This window comes from Sceloporus occidentalis, unplaced genomic scaffold, assembly GCF_023333645.1.
Source record: "Sceloporus occidentalis isolate IW3139 unplaced genomic scaffold, rSceOcc1.0.p SCAF_8, whole genome shotgun sequence".
NCBI lineage: Eukaryota > Metazoa > Chordata > Lepidosauria > Squamata > Phrynosomatidae > Sceloporus > Sceloporus occidentalis.
Window position 1 is genome coordinate 34,606,087 of NW_028316988.1, and position 13,952 is coordinate 34,620,038.

Consider the following 13,952-nt stretch of genomic DNA (forward strand, 5'->3'; position numbering starts at 1 on the left):
TGGACTAGAAACTCCTTTGCTGCTATGCTGTTCTGCAATGAAGCAAATGTAAGTTTACACAATGTTACACAATGAAAACACTGACAGGTTTCTGCCCCAATGGGATTTGCAGGCAATTTTTAACACCGTGTAAATGAGGAATCAAGAGAAGACAAACAACTGGTTTTTCTTAATAGATGTGTCAAGACACGGTGGATTTTTTTGGTTTTGTGTTTAGCCACAATTTCCCCTCAACTGCCAATCTTTGATGCTATGGAATTCTGGGATTTGTAATTTGGTGAGGTATTTAGCTTTCCCTATCAGAGAGCTCTGGTGACTTACCAACCTACAAATCCCAGAATTTCACATTATTGAGCCATGGAAGTAGTGTCAAACTGCTTTATTTCTGCAGCCTTGGATCTGGAGTACATCCAGCGCATAAAAGCAAACCACTGCTTCATTTTACCGCCGCTTGGAAACTTTTGGGAACTTCTGACTTCCAGAATCTACTAGCAAAGAATGACCATTAGAAGTATGTAACATGCAAGAAAGTTCTCTTGAGATTTAGTGATGTACATACTCTTTTAAACTTTTTACCCATGGTCTTGGAACGTAACACACAGTAGTCAGCAAAAGTGGCTCTTTCATGCCTTCTTGGCTGCCAAAACACCAGCCAACATTTCCCCACATGTACATAATGGCGGGTTACAGACCGCCATTTAGGACGCACTCCGCGCGTCCTAGGGTTAGGAAGGGGTGTGCTAGGGTTAGGAAGGGTTGCCCCTTCCTAACCGGTCCCGTTCCCAACACGCGCGGAGCGCGTCCTAAATGGCAGCACCCATCCACATGGGCGCTGCCATTTTACATCTTGGATGCACAGCGTCCAGACGTGGTGCACCGGAAGTGACGCCGCGAGTGCGCACCTCGCGCTTCGTGGCACCACTTCCTGGGGCCAAAAAGGAGCACCATTTCAGTGCTCCTTTTTCGCTGCAGCCGGAAGCCTCGCGGTCTGGGCACTGGGGCTTCCCGCTGCAGCTAATGGCGGCAGCGGCAGACCGCCCGCTTTAGGGCGGTCTGTAACGCACCATAGAATGCGTTTTTATCTGCAAATCAAATTTTGAACAAAATTATTAATTTTTTAAAAAGCTGTTTCCAAAAACCCAACAACTTCACTGAGTTCTGTAAATAAAGCAATTGCTAACTTTGAAAACTTCAGCTTCACAAATTGCTAACTTCCTTGAAACTGTCTCAAACCTTTCCTTCCAGCAATGCAGGCACTCAGTTCAACTTGTCCTTCAGGCCTATTTCTTTCGTCTCTTTTCTTTTCTTCTTCTGGGCTCAGCAAGAAATCTGTTTCGCTGAGTGGTTCCTAGATAACAGAGGAGGACCGCTCCTAATGGACACCCAACTGCCACACAAACCTAAGGCCAAAAAGGCCAGCTTAATGCTGGCGTTATCTGCCTACTTTGACCCCGAGTCCCCCAAATATGCCCCCGCCACGCTTACGCTGCCATGCAAAGCCCTCGGATCTAATAATGGCCCTTCATTTTCTATGCTCGATGCCAAGAAGCGGATTAAGATGGCAAATGCAATCACGGACTTCAGAAGCTGGAAGGTTAATTCCGAATACTCTGTACATCTCCTCTCCTCTTTCTCAAAGGTATTCCTAGAACACAAAGAAGAGGCAGACAACGCTCCTTCTAGGAAACGGCCAGTCTAGTCGACACACAAGGCAAAAGCTAACCCGGTTGAATAGCGAGCTGGTACTTTGATGCAAAGGGAATAGAATCTAACCATGATTCAAGGTGCAGAATTTCAGGCCCGGAGTCCAATTTGGGGGTCCCCAGATTGCCACATACCCTTTCCATAATTCAATTCCCCTCTTGGCCATGAAACCCATTGGGAGACCTGAGGCAAGTTGCACGCTCTCAGCCTCAGAGGATGGCAATGGCAAACCCCCTCTGAAGAAACTTGCCCAGAAAACCCCATGATAGGTCCACCTTATGGTAATGTTGGAAATGACTTCACGGCACACAACTGTCTTAGATGTCACACTCTCTCAGTCTCAGGGGGACATATACACTCAGGGGGACGCAATGGCAAACCTCCCCTGACTAAATCTTGCCAAGAAAATCCCATGATAGGCCTGTAGTAGCGTCTCCATAAGTCAGAAATGACTTGAAGTCACACAGCAACAACATTCTTAGACATCCCGCTTTCTCAGCCTCAGGGGGAGGCAATGGCAAACCTTCCCTGAACAAATCTTGCCAAGAAAACCCTAGAATAATTTCGCCTTAGGGTTGCCGTAAGTCGGAAATGGCTTGAAGACACACAACAACAACAGTAACAATAACACATGCACGCATGCCTCTGGGGCCAAATTGTCTGTAAAGAAGTTACGGCCCAGGAATACGTCTCCTTCAACAACTCTGTAAAAATAGCAGAGAAATGGCAAGGTGCACAAACCATAGGGCAGTGATTCCCAACCTGTGGGTTGCAACCCCTTTGGGGGCTGAACGACCCTTTTGCAGGGATCGCCTAAGACCATCGGTATTAAAACACTAATTCCAATGGTCTTAGGAACCGAGCTGAAAATAATTTTATGGTTGGAGGGGGTCACCACAACATGAGGAACTGTATTAAAGAGTCGCAGCATTAGGAGGATTGAAAACCACTGCCATAGGGGCATCTAATTTTCCTCAGCTATTTCTCCCCTCTCTGGAGACCGCTACTTGTTTGCAGCAGTGGTGGATCTTGAAAGGGACTAATCTCCGTGCGACTGTTTTCCCAGCTGGGCCCTCCAGATAATATATGCATTTAGAAAGCCCACAAGCCAGTAAGGGATGGGCAGAGACCAAGCTGGGCTGCCCTCCGATGCAATATCTCCCAGCGAGGAGCCGGGAATCCCCATTCTGGGCGGAGAAGGACAACAAAGGCAGACACTCGACATTTTTTGACAACAAGGGCTCCCCCAAGGAGAGGTCATGGCAGGGCGCCTTTGCAGGCTGGGGACCCGGAGACACTTGTACTCCATAAATAAACCTCTGGCTTCAGATCCCAGGCGGTGAAAGGTTGAGAGGGGAGGACAATGAGAGAGGAAATGAGAAGTTAAAGAGGAGGAGGAGGAGATTAGGAGGCCCAGACATTGCCAGGGAGGCATGGAAACCCAACAGAGGGATGGCACACCGGGGGAAAAGTTGGCACAAATGGATGGGATTTGGACACGGTGAGGGGCACAATGCAACAGGCTGGTCCTGAACTCAAAAACCCAATATGGCTCAAGTCCAGACTGTGGTATTTCTGCTGCTTCTGCACTGCAGAAATACAGTTGGCCCTCCTCATTTGCAGCTTTGACTTTTGCAGATTTGATTATTTGCAGTTTCGATTAATATATCCTCTCTAGGAATCTCTAGGTCCTCCAGCGCAACTCTGCCAGCATAAAAGCATGGTTCAGGTCACTGAGATGACTAATATGTGATGCAAGCCTATGAATAAAGCCAGTTTCAAACCCCAGCATTCCTAGTTGAAGGACCCAACATTTTACCCCCAACAATGGTCAAAACCAAATCTCAGCAGCCCTGCTCATAGGACAGAGCAGTGACCCATGCAGGGAGGTAACCAGCCACCTCCTCTAAAGGTAGGACCTTTAGGTCCTAAAGTGGGAGCAACTGAATGCCAACAGTGTTACCTGCATGAGTTCATGAGGTTAAACTGCAGAAAGGCAGCCATGGAAGAACTAGATAAGATCCTGAAGTGTATAGATATACAACTGAGCATGAAACTTAGAATCATCCAAGCCATTATATTCTCCATCACCATGCATGTATAGATGAGAGCTGGACAGTGAAGAAAGCAGATGGGAACAAAACCAGCTCATTTGAGATACGGTGAGAAGGGTGTTTGGATCCCACGGACCGCTAAGCGGACAAACAAAGGGGTCCTAGCCTGAACTCTCCCTGGAAGCTGAGATGATGAAACCGAGACTGTCTACTTTGGAAGGCATGAATTACTGGAAAAGACAACAATGCTAAGAAAGTTGGAGGGAAGGAGAAAGAGGGGAAGGCCACATACCAGATGGATAGACTTAGTCAGAGAAGCCATGGGCATAAAACTACAGGATCTAAGCAAAGCAGTGGAGGACAAGAGGTATTGGAGATGTCTCATCCACAATCCTGCCTACTTGAGGGCAGTTAACAACCAATAACCGCATTCAAGGATACTTTTTGGAAATTCTCAGGTTGGAAATTTCTATGGCATCCTCCTGACCCCCTCCCAAGTTGGAAAGCTAGCCCACCTTCCATCTCCTTCATTCAACATCTGCAAAAATCCTCTCCGCTGACCCGTCCCCAAAATTGTGCTGTTCTGTGGCTCGGTTCTCTTTCGCCAGACATCTCCATCCGCTTCCATTGAGTGACCTTATTAGCACTGATCAGGCTTCTAATAATATCTGACATTGCAAGATGGCCATCTGGTGCAGTATTTCACTTTTCTTTTTTAAACTAGCAAAAATAAATTTAAAAAAGGGATCCCTCTCCCAACCAAATCATGCAGGAAAAATAAGTAACATTTAGCTACTAATTAAAAGATAATATTGCAAGCATAAAAAGGAGGGGGAAATGATCCCAGAGTGAAATGAACTCCCAAATCAGGGGCCTATGATTTTATATCAGGATTCTGATAAAAGTAAAAGAGATGCATACTTATGTTTATGTTATAAGACTGGTGAATATTGACCTTTCCTTATCAATCCCCTAAGATTCAAAGATGCTGACAGTGACCGAATAATTTGACTTTCCTCCCTGTTAAATTTCCAAGTATTTAAGCATTTTTAGTAAATTACAACATTTTCTTCCTTTTCCCTGCTGTGTGCCACGATATAATTTACCAGCTCTTGATATAAAATCAATCCCTATCGGCATAACCAAGTGATTGGTTATACCAGTAGAACCAAGAGTAATCAAATTTGAATATTAATAACAATTATAATAATAGTTCGTCAATTTATATTCCATTTTCCCCCCAATAACGGGACTCAAGGTAGAGACAAATTATTAAAACATGCTTGGATAAAAAAAAACATATGAAAGTATCGGTAAAATTAATTAATTAATGGATAGAGTTAAAACTATTTAAAGTTCACCCGAGAGAATATATTTAAAAATCAACAAAAAAGCACAAGTCCATTTCAGTAAGTCTGGGAGCAGCCACCAAGAAGGCCTTTGCTCCCACTAAAAGAGCAGCATACTGGTTTTACTAACAAACCAGTTCTATGCCAGCATCCAGTTTATTGCTAAACTGGAGAACTGGGCAGCACCGCTCCATGTTACAGGAGAAAGGAATAAAGGCCACTTGCAGCATCTCTTACAAATGAGGCTGAGTTTTGTTAATGGAAGCCATTAGATCAATAGCATCACAGGCTGGGATCTGCCTGCAACCATGAAAGGGAGGGATGCCAGGGCAGTGGATGAGGCCTATTATTTCTGAAGTCCGTCATTATCTCTTCCAGCCAGGTCATCACTAAAATGCCCACCGGCTTTCCACCCGGATCCGTACCTCCGAGGGAAATTTCACACCAACGGGTGAAGTAAGAAAACGAAAACAGCAGCTGGAATGATTTATGCCGTTCTGATTTTAAAGGGGAAAGGAGATGCAGAAAGGAAAGAAAAGCTTTAGAGCAAAGGGAGAAGGCACTATGAGCTTGAGTAAAGGAGAAGAAAAGAGACTAAACCCCACTATAACAGACCCACTGAATTAATGAGTTACACAAGGGTTTGGCTCAACATTTACCAGTTGATTCTATGGGGTCTACTCTGGTGGGATTCATACAGGGATGGGTATGGTTCCAGACCATGTTGACATTTTGGGCTATAACAAATAATTACACTGATCCCATAACAGCATAGTACAGGTTGAGTCTCCCTTATCTGAAATGCTCAGGACCAGAAGTGTTTTACGTTTTCGGACTTTTTAGATTTGGGTATATTTGCATATACAGTCGGCCCTCCATATCCACAGATTCAACCATCCATGGTTTGAAAATATTCCCACACACACACACACGCTGTATATATATTCCAAAAAGGCAAAACTTGATTTTTGCCTTTTTGTATAAGGGACACCATATGACTATGCCATTGCATTTAATGAGACTTGAACATCCATAGATTTTGGTATCGATTGGGTGGGGGTGAACAGTCCTGGAACCAAACCTCAGCAAATACCAAGGGGCCCCTGTACATAATGAGATGGGACCCATATCTAAACATTACATTCATTTATGTTTTGTATACAACATAAACTGAAGGTAATTATATACATAATATTTTAAAAATGATTTTGTGCATGAAACAGTCCACTCTCACCATGTTCTGAATATGGCAAGTGGGGTTTTCCAGTTGGTTTGCCACAACCTAGCATAGCACTTCTGATGAGCAGATCCATTGAACCGATAGGATTTACCAATGTGTTGACTCACCATTGAACAACTGATGTGTTGACTCACCATTGAACAACACAGTGCCAACCACAGAGTTGGAAGAGGTCCCAAGAGACAACTAGTCCAACCCCCTGCCACTGTACGAACCCAGCACTAAGTCCCCCTGAGATGCGGGCATCCATCCAAGCAATGCCTACGTCATCCAACTATTTGCATACACCAGCAGGTGGATGCTACTGGGAAAGTTCAAGCACCAGGCAAAGCAACCAAACCAAGATGGAGCATGAGCTTCCTCAATTTCTAAAACCTGAGTAGTCCCTTAAGAGCTTGGATAGCATGACCCCAAGTGCACCCCAAGGTGCTTGGGTGCCCTACCATCTCCACACAGCTCAGGAGAAGCTGCCGATGCGACGGAGAGGCAGACGAGGCGCGGCGACAACATGGCTTGCTACGTGCAGAGCATGCCAGGCCGTGTTGAACAGCCGAGAGCTCCTGAAATATTCATGTGGCTTCAAGCTCCCTGCTATGGTAATTTCCCCCTTCTTCGTTTGTGTGTCCCTATAACACCCCCTCCAGCAGCAGGAGCCTGCTGCAGATGGGTAAAGAATACAGGCTGAGAAAAATGAGGCACCCAGGGAGTTTGTTGCTGTTGTTGTCAACTGCTGTTAAGTCAACTTTGACTTGTAAGTGATCCTACGAACGAGAAACCTCCAGGTCAACCTGTTATCAACCCCCTCCCCCCATTAAGGCCTTGCAAATTCAGGGCCATGGCACACTTGATGGAGTCATTCCACCTGTAATGTGGTCTTCCACTTTTCCTACTGTCCTTCTAACCTTGTTGTTGTGTACCTTCAAGCCGTTTCTGACTAATGGAGACCCCAAGGCAAACCTATCATGGGGTTTTCTCTGCACGCTTCTTCAGAGGAGGGTTGCCACTGCCATCCTCTGAGGCTGAGAGCGTGTGACTTGCCCAAGAGCATTTAATGGTTCACGACTGCCATCCCAAGCTCTCCAATTCTGCATGCACAGCCATCCCAACTTTACTCTAATCATGAGAAAATCTCTACAGTTGTCCAAGCTCTGCTTTGAACATAGAAAATCGCACACAGTCGCCATGATACAGAGACTTAGTAGTTTTGTATTTTGCTATTTCCAAACCACTTTCAATTCTGTGCAACATACAGCTGCAACCAAACCAATACGACACGATTTTTAAATCTGCCACTTCCTCTCACTCTTCTGATATATCTTGGTGTGTCTCTCATTTTAATGAGTTTTGCCCCCCCAAAGAAGTAGTCATACTAGCCTCTTGCAGCATAAAAAGGAGGAAGCAAGGGGGAGGTGAACAAATAAAACAAAATGTGACACTAACTCTGAAAGTTAGTATCGTACAAGCCATTGTTTTCCCTATTATCTTGTATGGCTGCGAGAGCTGGACAGTGAGGAAGGCAGATAAGAAGAAAATCAATTCATTTGAGCTGTGATGAGGAGACCATGGATAGCCAAGAAGGCAAATAAATGGGTCCTAGAACAGATCAAGCCTGAAATCTCCTTAGAACCCAAGATGATAAAGTTGAGGTTGTCATGCTTTGGTCACATTATGAGAAAGAATTACTTATTGGAAAAGACAATAATGCTAGGAAAGGTGGAGGGATGTAGAAGGAGAGGAAGAAAGTATGATGGATGGATGGACTCTGTTAAGGAGGTCACAAGTATAAATATATATATATACAGGACTTGAGCAAAGTAGTGGAAGATAGAGAGTCTTGGAGAAGTCTCATCCACAGGGTCGCCATGAGTCGAGATTGACTTGAGGGCAGTTAACACCACCTCCGACTAACTGGTTTTTATTTTTGCATGAGCGATAACCAGGAGTGCATGGTATCAACATCGGCTGATACACCAACTGCATCCCTACCTGGCTCAGGGAGACCTTGAAGCAGTGATACATGCGCTGGTAACCTCTCGTTTAGATTTCTGTAATGCGCTCTACATGGGGCTACTTTTGTACCAAGTTCAGAAACTTCAAATGATCCAGAATGCTGCAGCCAGACTGATCACCAGGACACCAAGATCAGAGCATATTACACCGGTGTTGAAATCTCTACATTGGCTGCTGATCAGATTCCGGGCACAATACAAAGTGCTGGTTATTACCTATAAAGCCCTACATGGCCTGGGCCCGAGTTACTTAAGGGAATGCCTCTCTCTACATTATCCGCCCCGAACTCTCAGAACATCTGGAACAAAAATACTAGAATATCCTAAAACCAGGTTGAAAACTAGCTCTTGTAGAACATTTTCTGTGATGGCCTCTAGACTTTGGAACTACTTACCGGAAGAGATCCGTCTTATCACTTCTTTGGACGCCTTTAAAAAAGTGCTTAAGATGGATCTCTTCCGGCAAGCCTATCCAACGGATCTTCTCTAATCCGATTTTGAATAATATTTTACACCTGAATATGAGGACTCGATCCTTATGATTGTGAGCAATACTGTAACAACTCTTCCTTTTTCTTACTTTCTTTTCTTTGATTGATGTATTCCAAATTATATATGTATTTTTATGATGTTTTTACTTGCTGTAATCCCGCTTCGATCCGAAGGGAGAAGCAGGAAATATAAATATTATTATTATTATTATTATTATTATTATTATTATTATTTAAGAAGTGGCAAAAGGGGTTTCTATCCATGAAAACCCATGCAAAAAAAAAATGGTTAGTCTTAAAGTTGTTCCTTCATTTCATTTTCTTTCTTTCCCCCCCTTCCCCTTCCTTCCTCCTTTTAATGATTTTTGGAAGCCAACTCACATGGCACCAGAAGGGAAGGGAAGGCGAGAAAACAGGAAAGCTGCTGTGCAATATTTTAAATGAGTATTTTCTTGTTTAAATGAGAGCATATCATCACAGACATCATCATCATCGTCATCATCATCATCATTTTAGAAATGTATTTTAAAATGGGGGTGCTCCAGCTCTTAGAAAACATGGGAAATGTTGAGCAAGAAGGGCTGCATTCTTTCCCAATTAAACGCCACCGGTTGCTCTCATGCCGCTCCTGTGGCATTTCTCTCTGATTCACCGTGTGCACTTTTAAGGATTACTGTCACTCCAGTCACCTTAATTACATATCTCTGCCAGGCTGTAACCCAATCTGAAAGATGACAGCAGGTTGCAATGTCGTAGCTGCCACTGGTTTCCACTGCCTTTGATACATGGACGTCCAGGCATGTTACCTTTTTTCCTATCACTCACGTGCAAACAGTCAACCACACCAATAAGAAGAGGATTCCTGCCCAATTACCTTGCGCTCCACAGTACTAGACAGAGATCTAATATTTGGGTTGCATAAGATACCACAATCTAATATTTGGGTTGCATAATGTTGCTGATTCTGCTATGCATCCCTAGTGATGAATGGCAATGTCGTGCAACTGAATCTACAATGGGATGTGCAACCCAATCCACAATCAAATGCATGGACCCATGCTTCTTTGCATGCATAATACCATTTGATGCACAACTCTTGCTTCCTTAACTGTGAACTGCAATGTAGATGATCCTTTACTAGCCCAAATTGACCAACTGCTTCTGTGGAGGGAATTACGCATGTGTAGAGCCAGTGTGGCACAGTAGTTTGAGTGTCGGACTATGTCTTTGGAAACCAGGGATTGGTTCCCCTCTGAGCCATTGAAACCTATTAGATGATCTTGGGCAAGTCATATACTTTCAGCCTCAGGGGACGGCAATTGCAACCTTCCTCTGAACAAACCTTGCCAAGAAAACCCCTTGATAAGCTGCCTTAGGGTCTCCATAAGTCAGAAACGATTTGAAGGCACACAACACACACAAGATGCCAATAAGATTACGACCCTAGCTGTTGTTGTTACTACTACAATTTTTGTTGTTATCAGTGGCCTAAATCTGCTTCCATTTAGGGCACCCCAATGAATGAGAGACCTCCAAGACACCCTATTACTAATGTGTCTGCTCAGGTCCTGCAAACTCAGGGCAGTTGTGGCTTTCTTGGTGGAGTCTATCCACATGTACTGGGGTCTTCCTCTTTTCCTACTGCTTTCTCCTTTACCCAGAACTATCCTCTTTTCTAATGAGTCATGCCATCTCATGATACGTTGAACATATGACAGCCTCAGTTAGTCATGTTGAGATTGTGATCACTGTTCTTATTCATATTATTAATATCCTGTCTTCTTCTCAGCCCTGGGACTCAAGGTGCCTAACAAACACAGCTAAATGCACACATCATACAAAAGTGTAAATGCAATTAAACTGTTGACAGAATTAGAAGGGATTAAAAGCATGCCATTCACAAGAGAAACAACAAATACAGATGGTAACGCCTATTACAGAAGATGCTTTTCCCTTGAGCAAACAATGCTAAAAAGGATCTTCACCTGTCTAGAGAAGGATAGTGAGGAAGGTACCAGTCCAACCTCTCCAAGAGCTAAGTTCCAGAGACCAAGAAGACCCTGGTTTTTCCAAGCAGTTTGCAGGCCAGATTGCAAAGAAATAACTGCGAAACCCATCTGGACGATAGGCTGAGTCAGGGCAGCTTTGGAAGTCAAACAGATTTGTTTCCAAGCCAGAGATCAACATAAGGAAACCGGCATGTTCAGGGATCAAAAAATGAAAACGGGTTTGGCCACTCCGTTGGACGCGCCCCAAACGCAGGACTCCAAGGGGATTGTTGCACAAAAATATTGAGCCCCCGAACAAATGTCATAAAAAGCAATGTAAACATATTAATCTTCTTATCCCGAGTAATTGTGCTGATGCCGCTGGGCTGGCGGCAGCTCAAAGCATTCAAGGACATGGCAGAACAAAGGGGAGGAAAACAACCGCAACACACACAGAGAGAGCGAGAAACCCTTCCTTTTTAAATAGCAACAGTTTGACTTGACAGAGTTCAAGGATCTGGGAGTTAGGTACCAAATCTATGGGGAGAGCAACGCTGCAGGCTCCTCCTTGTACTTTTGGATACGACCCCACAGAAGAGAGCGCATGCATGCAAAACAATGGTACGATTATTCAAAAACAGGGGTGAGAATCATGTGGTGCTCCAGATCTCACTGGACTGCCATTCCCAGCCTACTCTTAGCAATGGAAAGGATATTTGAAAATATTCATCCAATGCTTGGAACATATCTTTCTCAAGTGTAAGGAAACCCAGGGGAGAAGACGCCTGGACTGACAAATACTTTCACAACTTGGGACTTATTCTATGCAAAATTTGTGGGCGGTTATTTTGCACTCAAGACAGCATTTTCTCTGCAGAAAAGAGCATTTTTTTCTGACCACAGAAATATCATTTCCTGTGCACAAAATGCAGCTTCCCACACAGAGAAAAAGCTGTTTTTTCGTGCAAAAATACCACATGTGAATTTTGCGTGGAATGTGTCCCAAATTGCGAATAGTCTTGCAAAACTCTGCGGTTTATTGTGGCACCAGAACTCTCTGACAGAGAAGGCTTAATATCTCACAAAAACGACAAATCCAAGGATCCCATAACATTGAGAAATGGCAGTTAAAGTGGTGTAAAACCACATTATTTCTGCAGTGCAGATGAGGCCAGAGTGATCCTCTGCTTTCCTGCTTGATCACTAAAGCCAAGAGCAGGTTCAAAGAGACCAGATCCATCTGAAGAAGGCTGGAAAGCAAGCAAGCAAGAAGGCTGGGATTGCTGAGCTAAATTCATTATCTCCTGTCATTGCTCTGGTATGTTTCTTGGGCAACTTAGGCCCCATACAGACAGGCCAAAATAAAGCTGCTTCAGATCACTTTGGAGGTATGCAGTTTAAATGATGCATGCCTCCTAAGAGTCTGGAAGCTGCACTAAAGCTGTGCTCCAGTCCTTAGGACTGGATTGTGGCTTTGGCATGGCTTCCGGACTCTTAGGACACATGCATCATTTAAACAGCATACCTACAAAGTAGCCCAAGCAGCTTTATTTTGGCCTGTCTGTATGGGGCCATATTTGTTTTCCTAGCGCATGGAACTAGATCGAAGGCATGAGCGGGGAGCGACATTTCGGAGAGGGGGACTAAATGGAGTTGTAAGCCTTTATCATGGATTTGGCTACTTGCCTCATCTACAAGTTGGCTCGAGTCCTAGAGTTTGGGCAGGCTATAAATAAAAATGATGTTGATGATGAATTATTAATGTTATTATAATTTATAATAACAGCAATTAAAATTTCTAATGTTTAATAATATTTAGTTATTATACAGGTTGAGTCTCCCTTATCTGGAATTCCAAAATATTCCAAAAACCCAAACGTTTTTCATGGGTGCATGAGATACTGATACCTTTGCTCTCTGGTTGTTCAATGTACACAAACTCTGTTTCATGCACACAGTTATTAAAACATTATATAACATAACCATCAGGCTATGGGTATAAGGTAAAACATGAATGAATTTTATGCTTAGACCTGGATCCCATCTTCAACATATCTCATTATGTACATATATGCAAATACAGGTATTCCAAAATCCAATCAATCAATCAATCAATCAATCAGAAATTCGAAACACTGCTGGTCCCAAGCATTTCAGATAAGGAAGACTCAATCAATCTGTAAATTAAATATGGTGGTTATTATGGGTTTCATAGTCCAACTGATGCTACCGAATGGAGTTTTAGACCATAAATGATCCACATTCTGTCCAAAAATCTAGCCATCAGGGAGGTATCAATGTGGCAGATTCCAACCAGGCTTACTTTTTGTAACTGTAATATAGCGGTTCACCTTAGGGTTGCCATAAGTTGGAAATGAATCGAAGACACACAACAACAACAATATGGCAATTTCCTTCATGTGATTTGTCAGTACATTTGGAATTGCTCCCAGGCATCACTACTAGAACTGCAATTGTTTTCCATCATCACCACCACAACCACTACCATCTTTGTTTCACAGTCAACCAGTTCTTTACTGGTTGTAGTTCTGAACCATCAATGATGAGGATTTTATCCAAGAATTTAGGAATCAATCAGGTATCCATAGGATAATATGGTAGCCTGCAAGTCATATCGGTTTTTGTAACTGTGCCATTGTGATCAATTCCAAATGGAATGGCAAAACATCCAGGTGAATTCACCATAGATTATAGCATTGCAGAATTATAGACTTGGAAGAGACCACAAGGGCCATCCAGTATCATCATACAGATGGTGATGATTGGAACTGGGGTCCAGATGTCATCCTCATCTTCTCAAAGCCTTGTTTCTTTACTACTTTTGTTGCCCCCCTACACACAGAAAAAAAGGATCTGCTAAGAAGAGCTGTACCATGCCTTGTGCATTGCAGCATTAAGTGCCCAAGCTTTTAATGGCTACTAAAGATGGCCCCAAAGGCAGTAGGTTTTATACTGGAAGCTAAGCAGGGTCAGCTCTACTTGAATGGGAGACCACCAAGGAATATCAGATGATGTAGGCTCTATTTCAAAGGAAGGAACTTATAAAAACCACTTCTGAGGATTGCTCGCCAAAGAAAACCCTGTGATATTCATGGG

General features: G+C 43.5%; 1 protein-coding gene across 3 annotated transcripts in view; it reads right to left on the minus strand.

The window, feature by feature from the left end:
* Positions 1-13,952, minus strand: part of LOC149308656 (muscleblind-like protein 3) — an 86,147-nt gene that overhangs the window by 40,810 nt on the left and 31,385 nt on the right. The gene's annotated exons all lie outside the window — the stretch shown is intronic.